This window comes from Balaenoptera acutorostrata, chromosome 17, assembly GCF_949987535.1.
Source record: "Balaenoptera acutorostrata chromosome 17, mBalAcu1.1, whole genome shotgun sequence".
In the NCBI taxonomy this organism is placed as follows: domain Eukaryota; kingdom Metazoa; phylum Chordata; class Mammalia; order Artiodactyla; family Balaenopteridae; genus Balaenoptera; species Balaenoptera acutorostrata.
Genome location: NC_080080.1, coordinates 66,398,829 through 66,415,031, shown reverse-complemented (window position 1 = coordinate 66,415,031; position 16,203 = coordinate 66,398,829). Strand labels below are relative to the sequence as shown.

General features: G+C 45.4%; 1 protein-coding gene across 7 annotated transcripts in view; it reads right to left on the bottom strand.

Moving 5' to 3' along the window:
• The window catches only part of EYA1 (EYA transcriptional coactivator and phosphatase 1), a 326,842-nt gene extending 321,195 nt beyond the window's left edge, over window positions 1–5,647 (bottom strand). For 6 of the 7 annotated variants that reach the window (XM_057532324.1, XM_057532326.1, XM_057532325.1 and 3 more), the window contains exon 1: window positions 5,360–5,647. The gene's annotated coding sequence lies outside the window, so the exon portion shown is untranslated. Of the gene's footprint in view, window positions 1–4,979; window positions 5,079–5,359 lie in introns of those variants that run through there. The other variant, XM_057532323.1, reaches the window with a different exon arrangement.
• Window positions 5,648–16,203: the final 10,556 nt, after the last annotated feature.

Sequence of the window (16,203 nt, the reverse complement as noted above, 5' to 3'; positions counted from 1 at the left end):
CTATAAAGTGGGATATTTGGGGGGTTTTTTTCCACTCTTTCACTATAGCATATAACACTTCAATATCTTTACTCAACAAGTTTTTTCCTTCTTTTAAATTATTTCTTTAAGGATAAATTCCAAACAATCTAATCAGAGGATCAAGAGGTATGATAGCTAAAACTAGTACTTCTTTTAAAGTGAAGTCAAATTCACTTATGCAGATTTTTCTCTCATACAACACTCACCCTAGTGTAAGGATGAAACATAGATTTCGTATTTTAAAATAGTCAAATAAAGTTGCTACAAAGGAACTTGACAACATTCATGAACCTCCCTATATCAGAGGTTACAAAACTTTTGTGTTCATGGCAAACTTTTGAATACTAAAGACCATGGCAGGCCATTTGAAAGCCTTAACTAAATCACTGGCGTAGGCTATCACTGTGCTGATAAATGTAAGCATAGTTCTCACACACTCGTCACCTGCTCTTTCTTTTACTCAACATTGCTCTTTGAATGGAATCTGCTCTCATAGACTGAAGACAAAAAGTCCAAACGGGGAACTATACCCAGTATTTTCTAATAACCTATAAGGGAAAAGAATCTGAAAAAAAATAGATATACATGTACATATAACTGAATCATTTTGCTGTACACCTGAAACTAACACAACATTATATCAACTACGCTTCAATTTTTAAAAATCTGAAAAAAAAAAAAAATGAAAAAGTCTTTAAACAAAACAAAATGGTGAAAATGCATTCCAGTGAACATGGGATCTTTTACCACTATGCTAATCATTTTCCCTTCTTATCTTCAGCAAGGTAAATCACCATGTCACATGACTTAGTCGGTTGAGTCTGACAGCCATTGTCAGAAAATAATTTCTACTGAAGCACAGAAAAAGTCAGTGTTGCACGGATGATGATTGATGGCATGCCCGTGATGGATTTGAGGAACATGAGTGTGCTATAATAGCACAATGCCTGAGAACTACAGGCCTATATATCTTATATGTAATAAGGAAATTCAGGCATCTAAGAGAAAAATCTAAAACATAATCACACATGATAAATTCACCTAAAATTTCACCAGGCTGGTGTATTAATTCTGCTGTATCTACGAATTTGGGGCATTGCTAGTCTACAATGTATCACAGAAATTGTTTCTCAGTTTCCCACGACTATAATTGTACTTTTAAAATAACTTATGCTCTTGAACAACTGGTAGCAAACTAAACTGGTTCCATTCAGTGGTTGTTCGCTACTGTCCAAACAACTATAACTAAATGATGAATTTTCTTACTTTATTCAAAAGAGAAGGGGATCTGAAATATCTACTCCTTTGCTTTTACATAGAAAGCTCTACCATCGAATGCCTCTGAAGATGCTAATAAAACATCACAAAACTCATCCACAGGGATGGAAAGCAGGATATTGCTTGGAGCCAGGGACGGAGATGGGCGTGGGGAGGGATTGGACTGTGGGGGGCATGAGGGAACTTTTGGAGGCGTTAGAAGTGTTCTATATCTTGAAGGTCGTGGTTACATGGGTGTACATAATTGTCAAAATTCACTGAACTCTACATTTCATAAAGTTGATTTTTTTTAATTTAATTTAATTTTTTTATACAGCAGGTTCTTACTAGTTATCTATTTTATACATATTAGTGTATATATGTCAATTCCAATTTTAATGTGCCACAGTTCATACTTCCTAACAATTGTCAACATCTTTTTCCCCCAGTACCATTAATGAAGCAACAAACGGTTTTGATAGTGACTGCCTTCTTCATTGGAGATGATAAGTTCTTGCCCCTCCAAGTCAAACATGATATCAGTGCTGATGTTCACCCACCAACACTCCTCTCTGATGCACATGACATTTATTCCTGCTTGACTGCTTAACCCACAATAAGTTCATCTGTCAAGAACAAAAAAGCAGTTTTATTCATAAAAATAAGGTGAAAACATATTTCTCAGATTCTGACATTTCTTTTTCTTTCGCTGCTAAAATTCAAAGGCAATTTGAACCATGGATAGAGGCAGAGACTTCAATATTCAGCTCATTAGGGAACGTATTTACTACAGGGGGCCCACGTTCCTCATTAGACCTTAGAATGCATGCAGATTACATGTGTAGTTTAGGAGGAACTGGAGAATAAATGCCTCCCTGCTCCTTTACCTTTGACAATCACAAGCAAAGTTTAGCAAAGCAATTTCCTCATTTCCTGGATGCTGACTCTTATTTTTAGTTGCGTCTCGACCAGAGTAAGGATTGCTCGATGCAGAATAAGACTGCAGGGCTGCAGTCTCAGAGGCCAAAACACCGAAAATAAAGACGGTAATGGAGAAAGCATTAAGCTGTCAGAAGAGAGGCACTGACTCAGGATTTCTTTGGATTTCACTCTTTTCTTAAAATCAAAGGACAACTTACATTACAGCGAAACTTGAAAAGTTTAAGAAAGCTCTCTCCCCTTAATTCATTAAGAAAACAGCTACTGGGTGGTACAATGTGATAGCAATATACATGGTATGGGATGTTGTGATGGAGCCATGGAAGGAAGTTGTAGAATCCAAATTCCATCTAGGGCAGGAATCACCCGAAACCTCCTTGACTGATAGCCAACCTGCTTCTGCATGAACGCTTCTGGGGACAGAAATTCACCAACTTGGCAAGCCATTTAGTCTACAGCTGGAAGGTTTAACCTTTACGAGGTTTTCCCTTCTACTGAGCCGAAACAGACAGATCAAAACCCTCTCTTCTAGGGTCCATTTTCCTTCTGCACAAGCACAAATGTATTTTAATATGCCCCTGATACAAAACAACCCCTGAAACATCTGAAGATTTCGATGATATTTCCTAAAATTACAATCAGATCTCCTCTCTAGGCTCAAAATTTAATTACTCATCCTTTTAGAAACAAGTTACTTAACTTTCTGATCCCCTTCCACAGGACATGTCTGTGATCAGTGGCCTCTGGATCCAAACACCACTGGCACTTACTGAGCTTAGGGATACACAAACGCTTCTGCAAACGACCTGAGACATCCATTCGGCTTTGTATAATATGCCAACCTCAAAACCATTCCTTTAGTTTCCTTCTTTCAAGTCACTGACAGAAATGATAAAGGAGAGAAAGCCCCAGACAGCTAGTCCCAACGCGTCCAAGGGTAGAGGAAAAGACTACGGAAAACTTGGAGAAGCTGGGTAGGGATTTAAGTCTGTAACTTGAGCACTCATCAGCTCTGCAATCTTGGAAAAATTAATGAACCTCTCTGAGCTCGTTTCTTCATCAGCACAATGAAGATTGATAATGCGTCTTATGGGATGGAGAAGATTGATAATGCGTCCTACACATAATACATGCTCAATGAATGTGTGAGTAGGTGATAACAATCACTTTGTAAAGGATGAAAGGTCATGAAACTATAATGCAATATGCTAAATCGTCTCTAGTTTTTACGTTCAAAAATTATCATGGAATAGGGTAACTGGACGCTTTTCAGAGCTGCCTTTTAGGTTACTAAGATAAAAATTAGTAAAACAATATTGCTCTTGTTATGTTCCCTCTCTTTAATTACCTTTTGTGAACATTTTGACTTTTTTATAGGCTAAACAATCCCACTGACCATTTGTTTATACTTCCTATTTTGTAACATCTTCATTAACACTTTCCTCTGCCTTCTCCCCAAGGCTTTCTTCACATGTTCCAAATTGTGAAACTTGTGAGCTTTTGCTCTCTTCCAAATAGGGAACAAGTCTGATTTAGTCTGTTTGGTCTGACATGGAAGCCCTTTCCAATCTATCCCCAGCTACCGTCCCTACACATCTGTCCTGCGTCCCAGGTCTCTCCTGGCTCACCTGCAGCTACACCAGACCACTTCCAGATGCCCTTGGTGCCAACAGCTCTCTGCCTGGAGGACGCACCTTCCACCCAGATTGCTACACAGCTTTCAAGGCCCATCCAGTCCTGCTTCCGGGAAGCCGGGTCCATCTGTGTTTCTCCATCTGAGCACTAGTCATATTAGGTCACAACTGTCTACCAGACCACTCCTTCAGGGCAGAAACCATTTTAATCCATGTAACAAGATGTTTGGTACGTGGCACGTTTCCCAGTGCTGGCTGAATGAGCAGCTCTGACTAGAGACAGAGGATTCTAGGGTACTAGGGTCTCTGAACAGGATGGAAGAATGCCTTCCTTGGCCTCCACGGAGATCCTGCTCCCGCATTAGCCCTGCACTTCCCACTCCTAGCTGTGATCCTCTGTGCAGACACTCGCCACTGATTCTTTTGAATATACAATCAACTCACATTTCTTGACAGGTTTGAGTCGTTCTCCTACCCAAATTTTTTCAAGAAGCGTTGAGCTTTATGAGACGACTTACCTAGCTAGCGTTAGTCAGTCTGGCTTCCGGAACAAAAAAACTTGGGTGGGTCTTAACATGAAGGAAACAATGAAAGTTGTTTATACCATTTGCATTATTCTCACCACAGTTAAAGCAGAGATCCTGTTTATTTTTCCTTGCTTTTCTAATTATTCATGGAATAATAATAATGCCTCGCCGTCGCTGACCTCCTCCAATTCATCTGCTACTTCTTTTAACTGGTCTCTGTTAATTGGACCAAACAACCCACTTTGGGCCAAAAGAAGGGACTCCGGGGGCCAGAAAGCACTAAATATAAATATTCGTTTGTTCAGCCTCCTCCCCGAATATTTCCTATCACTGGAGCTTCAAACGCAAGCACACGTCCAAGACGGCAATCACAACAGCAAGTAAGGCCAAGATGACGCCCCCCCCCCATTCCGTCCCCCGACGTCCCCATCAGTCGTCACCTCCCCCAAGGAAAACCCACCGGCCCTAGACACATCCCTCCACGTGCAGCGCCCTGATGCCGCGGGGCCGGGGGCGACGCCGGCGTCCCCTCACTGCTCTCCCGACGCGCGTCCCCATTTTGCGCGCGCGCCGCCGCGTCCTTCCAGGTGGCTCCGCGTACCTGGCGGCGGTGCCCATGCCGAGGAGGCGGCCGAGGAGACGGCGGACGGGCCGCGGAGCGGGCGCTGCGCGCGCGCGATCGACGGCGGGGGTGGGGTGTCGGGGCGCCGCGTCGGCTGCGCCCCCTCCGCCGCCCCCGCCCCTCCTGGCCCGGCTGGGGCCGCGGGCGTCACGGTCCCGGGCTCTCGGCCGCGGCCTCGGCGCCCAAGGGTCAGATTTCGTTTCACAACAAAGTCTCCCGGTCACCGCAACCCCACTGGAGGCCAGAGCCGGCCGGGCGGCCCGGGGCAGGGGCGGGAGCACGGCCGCCGGGGGCGAAGGTGGGAAGGGAGCGCGCGAGGGGAGGGTGACCGGCGACAGGGGGCCGGCGGCTGGACTTACTCGGGTCACAGCTTCGGCGACGCGGGGCCGAGGAACCGGTTCTTCCAAAACCAAACCGAAAATGGGTAACGGAGAGGCCGGGGCAGCGCTAAGAGGGGTTCTGTGTCGGTGTTGAGGGCCCAAACGGCTCTGGCTTCCAGAAATTCGAGCCAGTCGAAGCTTTTTTCTTTCTTTCCTTCGGAAATGCGCCTGTGCCTCCGGGTCGCGGGGCGCCGTTGGCGCGGCTCTGAGCGCGCAGCGACGCGGTGGCCGGCGCTGGCGAGGGGAGCCCTCTTCCCGGCACCCCGGTCTTCCCAGTACCCCCTTCCCCGCCCTTCCCCGCCCCCCTGCCCGGGCCCCGACTCCCCTCGGCGCCCGAGCTGGAGCCTGGGCCTGGTGCCCACGCCCCGAGGGGTGGCTCCGACGCCTGGGCCCTCGCAGTGTTTCCACTGAGGCACGGGGTGGTAGCGTTTGCTCTGTTAACACGGGGGAGATGGGTGTGCAGGAGGTAGCCCCGAAGGAAAGGTGGGTGGAGTGACACAGTGGTTTGTTTGTTTGTTTTCCTGGTGGTGTGGGGAGGATATAAAGCAATAAGCCATCAGACTGAAACTTATCAAAACATCCGGTATCAAATAATTTTGCAAGTGGTCTTAAAATTACGTACTGTTCTTAGAGCTAGGGAAACCGAGGCAAAGAGCGGTAAGTGGATTCCCCAGAATCGTGCATGGGGGCCTGGACGAAACGTCCACGTCTAGCCCAGTATCCTCGCTACTAAATGTTTTGTCTTTCTTGGCATCAAGGAACCCTTTGGGAGGGTAGGGGAAAGTTCCTGTCACCCCTAAGTTCTTTTGCATCTGTGACTCAAGAGGGGCCAGAGAGACTCTTGATTCAACGCGTAAGGTATTTCAGCATTGGATGAAGCGTCCATTACAGGCCGGTAATCTGAGCTACTCCTTCTTCGGGAACTTCCTCTTACTTGATTAGGATCCAATCACAAGCAGCGAAAGATATGCAAATACTTTGATGATTTGCTCTTATAAGGACTCATCGCCTCCAGTGAGCCTTCAAATGTTTGCACTTCTCTCTCCCTCTCATATGAAATCCCTTTCCCACCCCCACTCAATTATTCACATCAAATGAGATAATGTAAGCAAAAGGCCCTCGGAAAGTAGAAAGCAGGGCATGAATACGGGTATTATGGTACAGGCTCTTTTAGAATCAGCTAGATTCACACGCTTTGCTATTGTTTCTATCAGTCATCGAGTATCTGTTGACTTGTAGTAGGTACTATGAAGCTCTAGTCAGAACAATGAGACCTAATCCTTCACCTTCAAAGACCACAGATTATAGATTGGAAGATAAAACCAACACACAGGAGATAATTGGAAATCTACACAAAGACTGATTTTTGATCTTAACTGTTGGATGTTTATATGTAGGCAGACCCGGAAACTTTTCAAAACACGCCATGTGTGTTGGGTGAAGAGGACTTCCGGTAGAAGTCAAAGCATTGCTAAATTATGTTAGCCCAATGAGACCCCAATACCTTGTCCAAATAGAAACATTATCCAAACCAGCCAGTTGTTGAGGATGGCTTTGCCTTTTTGAATTCATTGCTTATCATTTCTACCCATTCACAAATATAAGGAATTTCTATAACATAAAAAAGCAAATCTAGAATCTCTTAAAGCATATGTGATCAAAAGTATTATTTCAGGAGGGAGCAAACAATAACCCAAAACTACCAAATATGTGTCTGCTAAGAACTCACCAAAGACAATGAAAGTTTCTCTTGTCAAAAACGACAGGCTTGTTATTTATTTGAAAATCATATTTTGAAAAATCAATGTTATTCAGAAGTAACATATAGTCTAAAATGTTTATGTTTTAATACAAGGAGTCTTTTGATCCTTAGCTCTGGTATTTTCTTAAAATACATATATAGAACAACTTTCAACCCAAATGTCCTATCATTTTAATTTTTTAACTTCTGGAAACCTAGATTCACATGGCCTTTGGATAAAAACAGATCTAAATTTTGTACCAGTTTCTGAATTTGAAAGTGTGGAGAATTATTTCATTATTGCTCTTTCAGAAATGCCATGTGTTTAAAATATTGGCCATCCTAGATTCAGAAGATAGAGTCATGTTTAGACTTTTCTTTTAAGGAAAATTGTTATTTGGGCAAAGTACATTTATTTTAGCACAGTATACAAATTCTTCCTATTCTCCAAAACGGGAGTAGCAGGAGCCAATTTATCGAGTATAATGTATTCCAGACACTTGCTGGAATAAACAATGTTCTTGAGCCCCTCAGATGCACAGCCAGTAGGGAGCTGTTGACTACTTGAGGTTTTTACACATCTCTCAGCCAAAATCAGAAATCCAAATCCCAAATCAGTCACAGGCACATGGTGTGGATTTACAGTCCTGCCTGGGCATAGGGTCACAATCTGCAAATGAATTATACCACCCAAGATAGGTTTATTTTTGACATAAAATATACTTATTTTTTTCATTTGACATGAATGCAATTATGAATAAAATTTTCAGTAAAAGCTTAAATGTCCTTTGCAACGCCAAGCCAAAACCCAATAAAACATATATTCACAATTCTCCATTTGAGAATATATATGAGAGTCTATATTCATCTATTGATGTGTATATAGAGATATATTTATTTGTTGAATTGCCATGTGAGTAACTAGTAAATGCCATAAGGACTCAATTATGTATCTGTTAGTTTATATTGGACTTCGAACATTCAGCTGTTTACATGTCATAAAATGCTAATCCTAACTGCTAGCCTAAACTACACTGTGCACAATAAAGAAATGACAAAGTTTTTTGTACAAAAAGGCACAAAAATTCCTTAAGTGTAGAGTTATCCTGTGGCTTATGGCATAAATATAGAACACATGTGACAGAAATGTACATTGATATCAAAGTTTCACATACAGATCCACAGAAGGCAGAGGGCAAAAATCAACAGGAGTTTTGTAGTTCTCTGAGTATTTGTATTCTGCCTATACTGACAGGTATGTTATGACTAGCCCTGATTCAAAAGACTTTTCTTTCTTTCTCTTTCTCTCCCTTTCTCTCTCTCTCTCTCTCCCTCTCTCTCACACACACACACACCACGTTTTTAAAAATTCCTTTGTTATTTAGTTTGGCAATGTAATTTCATATAGAGAAACTTGTCAAATGCGTCTAATGGGAGTTTTCATAAGGAGGATGAAGATCCAGCCCACAAGTTTAAATCAAGATTTACCCCTAAGCATGGGGGAGAGAAGACTGGACCATATGGGAACAGCCAAGAGCGAAGCCAAGTCTCCAGGTGTGAGTTGCAAATGCTCTTATGTACAGGAACCAGTTAAAGAAACTTCTAAAAGACCAGTCACTTTCCCCACACTGGCCTCTCTTCTTTCACTCAGTTAAATCACTTAGTACTGTCAGGAACCATGTTAATTCCTTCAGTGTAGCGCGCACCTTGCTGAAGAGCAACAACAAGGCCCTAGAAATAATAATACCAAAAAAACTTACACACAAGACTCACGGCATGGTCCCTATACTCCAGGACCTTTATATTATAAAAAGTACCTGTGCTTTTTAGTTTGCTGGACTAAATGCCTATTGCTCCCCTAAAAAAACGTGTGAGAGAAACCAGGGAGAAGTCTATTCACTACACAGGAACTTATTACATGAACCATAAATTTTTGACTTTTCCATCCAATTTCTTGTTACATTAGGATTGGTTTTCTAAACCATTTATTGTTGACTCATGTCAGGAAATACATTTCCCCCTATTAAGACTTCTAAAAGGACATCATCAAATGCTTTAATCACACCAGGGATTTTGGAGGTATGCAGTGAGAGGACCTGGGGTGGAGGGAACAAGTTTAAGTTTACTTTCATCCTTACGCATTCCAGCTTAGGACACCAACTGAGGGGTGCAAGACTAGGATTCTTGGCCAGATTTCTACTAAAGCAAAGACTTGGGATAATTTTCAGGTGATGTTTTACCCATATCCTTTGTCTCATAAATAATTACTATGGTAAACTTAATTGTATATTTCACTAATTAAAAAAGAAAAAACCCACACCCGTTCTGTTGATCTTTTCTTTTTAGGTGAATCTTCCAAAGTGATTGAGATGTAATCCTTCTGCATATTTAACTAACTTGCCTGTTTTTTCTTCTCTTCTTATCACTTTTCTCTCTTGGCATATATATGCTTTTCATTGTCAACTACTGTTATAGATGGAGATTTCCTGAGCCTCTAGTTTTCTTTTATCCAGATCATTCTACTTATTAACATATCTGTTTGTGAGCTGCCTTTACCTTTATAAAGAGAGGATATCTAACAAGTGTTTTGGGGGAATATGATTCCTCAATGTGGAAATCACTTGTTTCTCCCTCCACCCCAAAGGCAGTGGCTTGACTGTTCCTTTTAAGTTCCTATAATATCACATGACAAACAAGCATCAGATTTATTCTTCTTTCTCACAACTAGGAAATTTAAGAAATAGCACCTCTTCCTCCAAGAATAAAATTGCAGGTGCATTAAAAATATATATATATCCAACATAATTGTTCTTCCAGTGTAGTTTAGAACAGAACTGCATGCTTCATAAGTAAACTCTAATGGCCAGGAGAATGGAAATATCTGGGAGTTTGACTCATGAAGAGTATGGAGTTGGACCTCTAGTTTATGACTTCTAGATTATATTTCCCCAGACATACTACTTGTACTTATCTAGGTTAAATCTCATTTGCTATTTCCTGACCATGTATTTGGCAGATAGCTGATAGTACTTTTATTGACTTTAGGTTTACAGTTGTAAATTACTGTTGAACTTTTTAAAAATCTATTCCATTTTGTGAGTTCTGTCATCATGCAAAACTAAAACTAAGCAGGTACACTCTGATTTCAGAAAGCCCAGGATAAGAATGCTTGGATTCACTGAAAAGATGTAATATAAAGGGTTATTCTATAAAAGCATAGATTGTGGGCTGAGGCCCATTTAGACGAAACAATCAGCTCTCTATTGGCCGACAATACGCCTGAAGAATAGCACCAGAGGTAGCTGTAAAGATAATTTTCAAACTGCCTTGCCTTGCATGCCAAACCAAGCACCATCTAAGTGCCAAATTTAGTGCCAAAGGAGTAGTGAAAAGGAAAAAGCAAACAATCCACTGTTCGGTAAGCATAAAATATTTAGAGTGAGAAAAATTATGTTTCCAACACTGTAATTGTCTTTATTTCTTAACATGTAACAAGAGGCACTGAAGAGATGTTCTTGGTAATGAAAACCTAACATGTCCTTGAATATTAGATATTCAGAGAGCTGAACCGCTGATTGAGGTTGACTTCTTTTGTTCCTGTTTTTGTTTATGTCTGTTTTTTCCCTTTGTTTTGTTTTATTCTTTGCCTCCATGTGGTTTCTCTCCTAACACCAGACATTTTGTTTGCTTGCTTTGTTTTGGTAGGGTACTCTATTTTATCTACCAAATGTTTGATAGCTTAAGCTATTCTTCAAGGAACAACACTTTACATTGCTTTGTGCATCATTTAAACCAGTGCTTTTACATGATATTATATCTATATGTTAACTGAATCACAGCCAAAACCCATGATGTTTATAGTGAGTATGCAAGGAAGGAATCTAACAGATAAATTTCATCATTCAGTTTTCAGAACACACAGCATGCTGACTGACAGGTCATGGCCATTTTCCTCTAAAAATCTTTGTCCCAGGATTTCATGTGTTAATTTGCTGTAGATTCTGAAGAAAATGGCGAGCCCAATAATTTGCCTAAATCTAACACGATATAGATATTTCCCTTCAAATCATAAAATTGATTTATGTAGGCAAGAGGAAAACTCAAACCACTTCACAATCAGCTAAGGAAACCACTGGTGATCAGCTGGGGCAAAATGTTTGTTGGCGTGAAAAAGGAGTTATTCTTCCGCATGTAAGAAAACAAGATCCCTGTGGTCACTGCAGTGTGACTGCTTATAGCAATTTTTTCATCTTTGTTGTTAATGTAAAATTTCGCAGCAGCTTCAAGTCACTCATTCAATAGGTTTGGGTGTTGTTCCAGCAACACGGGGAATACTGCAGTTCAATCACATGCAGTGACATCGTCGGAGGCAAAACGTACGCACAGAGCGTTTACCTGTACCCTGTGTCGTTGAAAGTGGATTTCCAGCGAGGCCAGACACAGGCGGGGATGAATGTCTGTTGACATTTAAACGTGGGCTAGAAATGCTAATCGAACCGTTTGCCTCGGAAAGAGGGGTTCACTGTTCAAGAAATACTGCGAATGTGGCTGCAAGGAGCTCATTTGACGTGAAAACTGAGCTAGGAAGCCTGAGGAGAGGGACAGACCGAGAGAGTCTGGGGTCGCGCGGGGTCTGTGGCGACGTGGGAGGAATCGCAGGACCAGAGACCGTGGAAAGACTTGAGCCCGGTTCAGATAGTTAAGCGAAATTCACCTCAGGTAGGAGGATTGTCTTTGTCGATTTCGCCTTCACATTACGGAAGTCTAGCTCCTTTTCGTAAGACTCGTCTTTTTCCTCCAGCCCAGGACGCTGCACATTTGCATTTGAGGCAGTCTCGGAAAAGCCCCCGGAGACTCCGGGTTGCTGGTACTGAGTGCAGGCGCGTCCGGTCGCTCTGCCTGCTGGCTCTGCAGTTCGATTTCAGGCCCTTTCCCACCCCCACCTCGGCATTGTTTTTCTGACTACTTGAGAGGAAAAAAACAAAAACTATCTAAGAAACTCGAGAAGAGACTGTGGGATGTAGAACCGCACACGTGGTCCTGAAAATTGGATAGGAGGATGGGGGAGGTGAGGAGGAGAGAAGTGAAACTAGAAATTATGGTACAGCTGTAGAATTCGAGAATCTCCCTTCTTCTTTCCCAATACATATTGTTTTTGGTTCTTCACAGCTGCACTTATCCAATAGAAGTGGAAGAGGGACAGCGACGCGTCTACGGAAATAAATGTAGGAGCAGCATCCGCGGTGGGGATTTTTCCGGGAAACCTCAGAGAGAGATCCTGTTCCCCGGGCTGTTTCCAAGTAGGAGTAGATTATTTCCCCCAAAGTCTATGAACAGTTCCTTTGTCCAAATCCAAGATACAGAAATGCATAGTCTCCCTTAAACAAGACATTCGAATTTCATTTATTTAGAGAGACCTGAAGCCCTCAAGTATCAGAGAAGTAAAGATGAAAAGACATCTCTTTAGGATATATTTTGGGTGGCTAAACAGGTAGGCAGATGCGTGAAAGAGAGTGGTTTTCTTCTGGAAGCTGTTTTGCTTCCAAATGTACCTTCTACTTGCTAAAAGTATATATGATTGTAAATAGGATCTAAAGACAAACTTTGGTCAACGTAGATGCACCATTTGATCAATAAAATCGAACACAAATTTTCTTTGGGAAGGAAAGGTAAATCAAAGTGCTACCGCTGATATCTCAATCAAGATTTAAGAAAAATTATTGCCTCCATAAGGACGTTCAGTTTTGTTTTGCTTTCCTAACATGTCTTGAATTAAACAAAACATGTTAACAAGATTGTAACGAAAACTCTGCATGATGTAAACATTCAAAGAAAGAAATTCTAGATTGATTATATTCTGGGACCGCAAAGATTTTATTACTAGATATCGCTGAAGCAGTGGAACCAGAGGCCGTGAAAGTAGGGCTCCTAGGGGGGATGGGATGGGAGAGGGGAAGACTTTGGAGAACTTTCCCCCAATTAAAAAAAAACTCCATAAGATGTAAATGCGATAAATTGAGCTGAATTTTATTTTTCCAGGATTAAAATACGTATTCAGTAGGTTTTGAGGGCCAATTGCCAATTCATGAATGTATCGGAATAAAAACTCAAGAGCAAAAGCCAGATGCCTGTGGTTTATGTAAACTACATAAAATCACGGGGTTTTCATATTTAGATGGATCATGGACGGATATAAAATGATAGATAAAAAATCAGTTGTTACGGCTTGTCGTGGATTTTCAGGTGCTTATTAATTGTCCTAAGTTTCCAAATGTTTTCATTTACAAACACTTGTCTAATATTTTAAGTTTCTGAAACTGCAACAGGCACCATTTCCTTATTTCCCTTCTTATAAGTACATGGGAAGAGAACCAAAGAAATACTTCTAAGTGAAGCGCGTCCTTGCTGCCTGATCTCAGAACAATGGGAAGTGTTTGGCCACTTCTGCAAGGATGCTGGGTGTGGGGGGAGGAGGTGAGGGGACTTCAGTTGCCGGCCGTGGTCCCACCTCCTTAGCAGGCTTTGAATAACGCCCATCTAAGCACCATTCTTGGGGTGCAAGGAGGGAAAAGGAGAGCGCTCGTTGGGGTGGGAGAAGTAGGAAGTGGGGTGTGAGGGGCTTTCTACCCCGTCCTGGTGAGGAGGGTGTATCAGGAAAGCCCTCTGGGACTGAGGGGCCCCCCGCAAGGTGAAGGAGGTCTGCCTCGAGGCCCGCCGGTGGTGCGGGCGCCTCCGCTGCGGTTCGCTCCTGCCAGCGGTGGCTCTGGCCTTCCGCGCGCCCGCCGCAGCCGCGAGCGACCGGGACTGGGAAACCCGCTCCCTCCCCGGCGGCGCCTATTACCAGCAGCTGCTTCTGCTTAGCCCTGCGAGGATCAGTTTGCCCGAACCCACGGCCTCTCACTGGGCTCCATCTCCTCCCGCCCCTCCCTCCCCTTCCCTTCCCTTCCCCGCCTCCCGCGCCAGCTTCGCAGCGGCCCGGCGCGTCGACGCCGCGGCGCAGACCCGCGCGCAGGTTCCGAGCTCCGGGATGCGGCAGCTGGGGGAGGGAGCGCGAGGGATGAGCCAGGAGGACCACGAGGCTTTAAGCCCACCGAGGGAGGTTAGAGGAAGGCTCAGCGGCGGTGATGTTAGGAGGCCGCAGGCGGGAAGGGCGCCGGGCTAGGCTCGCTGGAGACCGCTGCCTCTCACCCGCCGGGGCGCGCCGAAGAAGGCGCGGGAGGCCTGGGCGAGAGAGGGGGGCCCGGGCCCTGCCCGCCACCTGTAGCGTCGGGGAGATCGAACGCGCGGAAAGAGTGCGGGGCGCTGCTGCCCCGGCGCGGGGCCCCGGGGGCTCGGGAACAGCCTGCCCGCGCCGGCACTGGGAGCGCGCGCTGGGACCCCCAGAGGCACGGCTCGCCGGGGCGGCCCCCTCCCTCGTCCTCGAACTCCACTTTCAGCCTGAGCTAGAAACAGACACCCGAGAGGCGAGAACAGGCGCTCACAAAGGTTCGATGGAAACCGGGACCGGAAAGCCAACGCTGGGGTTGCGGGTGGGGGGGCGCCGCGATGAGCGCGGGACCCAGGGCTCGGCTCTGCAGCGCCGGGCGGCGCAGGCCCGGACCCGGCCACCGCGGTGGTCCTGGCTCCACGGGCTGGAGTCGGTTCTCCTCCCAGCGCCGGGCGAGAGTGGGACCCCGGGACGCAGCCAAGAGTAGCCCGGTGAGGACTGGCCGAGCCCCTGGCCCCGGGCTCGAAAGGGGCCTGATGCCGGCCGGCTTGCTGCAGAGGCCTGTTTTGACACCGAGGACGGTCAGATAAGTAAGAATACGCTTCTGAAGAGAGGTTGCACCTAGGCGTGCGGTAGGATTTTGGAAAACAAGCCTGCGGGGGCTGCGATGACTTAGATTCCCGCACCCTCGCACGGCTGTGTTTTTCCGGCATAGCACAATAGTGTCTTGCCAGCCTAGAAGTGACCGAAGCAAAGGGCCTATCGGGTCCTTCTCCCCGCCCACCGCCGGGAGTAGGGGGCTCATCCGTCAGCGGAGGGCACACCCATTCGCGCCTGTGTCATATTTGACAGCTGGAAGGGATCTCAGTGACCTTGTAGTCATCCAACCCTGCAGCTGTATGGATGAAGAAATGACATTCCGAGGGGTCAAGTGACCAGTCCAGGATGACACGGCTGTATGCCCAGCCTCTGGAATAATGCCTAGCGCGGGGCGAGCCACTAGTCAATGTGTGTTCAGTGAATGAACACCCAGCCAGGTTGGTCGAAGACCCGGGATCCGAACCGAGGTCGGACTCCCAGTGCATCTTCATTAACCGAAGCGTAACCACGTGCCAGGCCGTTTCCCGCCCAATCCTGCGCGCTCCAAGGCCAGGCTACAGCATCCCCAAACCCAGATGCCCCTTTGCCCACAGATTCCGGCGAACGGAGCCCTTCGCTCTCCTTTACTGATCTCTAAGAAGCCGCGATCTCCAGCCCCGACAGTACCCCCTCCTCGGTTTTCATTCCGCAGTTCTGCGGGCTCTGCTGTGGTCAGTATCATTTCCTCAGCATCAAGAACTGCCGCAGCAGAAAATGACAAGGAGTAAAATCTCTCTCCTCGGTCTCCTTTCTCCTTTAGGAATACCACCCTGCACCCCTGTTTTTCCGGCGACCTTAACCTCGGCCAAGGTCCGTCCCAGGGCAGGGTTGGAGCTTTTAAAGGTCACCTGGGGAGGCTTTAGCATCCCTCCCAACACCCCCGCAGTGAACATACAATCTAAGTGGAAAATAAAAACCTGTGTGCAGTAAGTGCCTCACAGCTTGAAGACCCTCTGTCCCCCAACTCCCAGCCACACTCCAAGCCAATTGTTGCCCTGAGCTAAAGCCTCCTAGAATTTCTGGGGCCACCACTACTCTGGGGGAACCGTGGGACACAGTCCCGGGAGGAAAGGTGACCAGGCGCGGGAAAGTGCGCAGGAGCCCGGACCGTCCGTCCACAGGGAGCGGGCGGAGCTGGACGCAGTCAAACGACGCCCAGTTACCACTGACGGGAGAAACACCTTTGCGAAGGCGCTTGAGAGGCTGTGATTCCTCTCCACCAAGTGCCACCTGAAG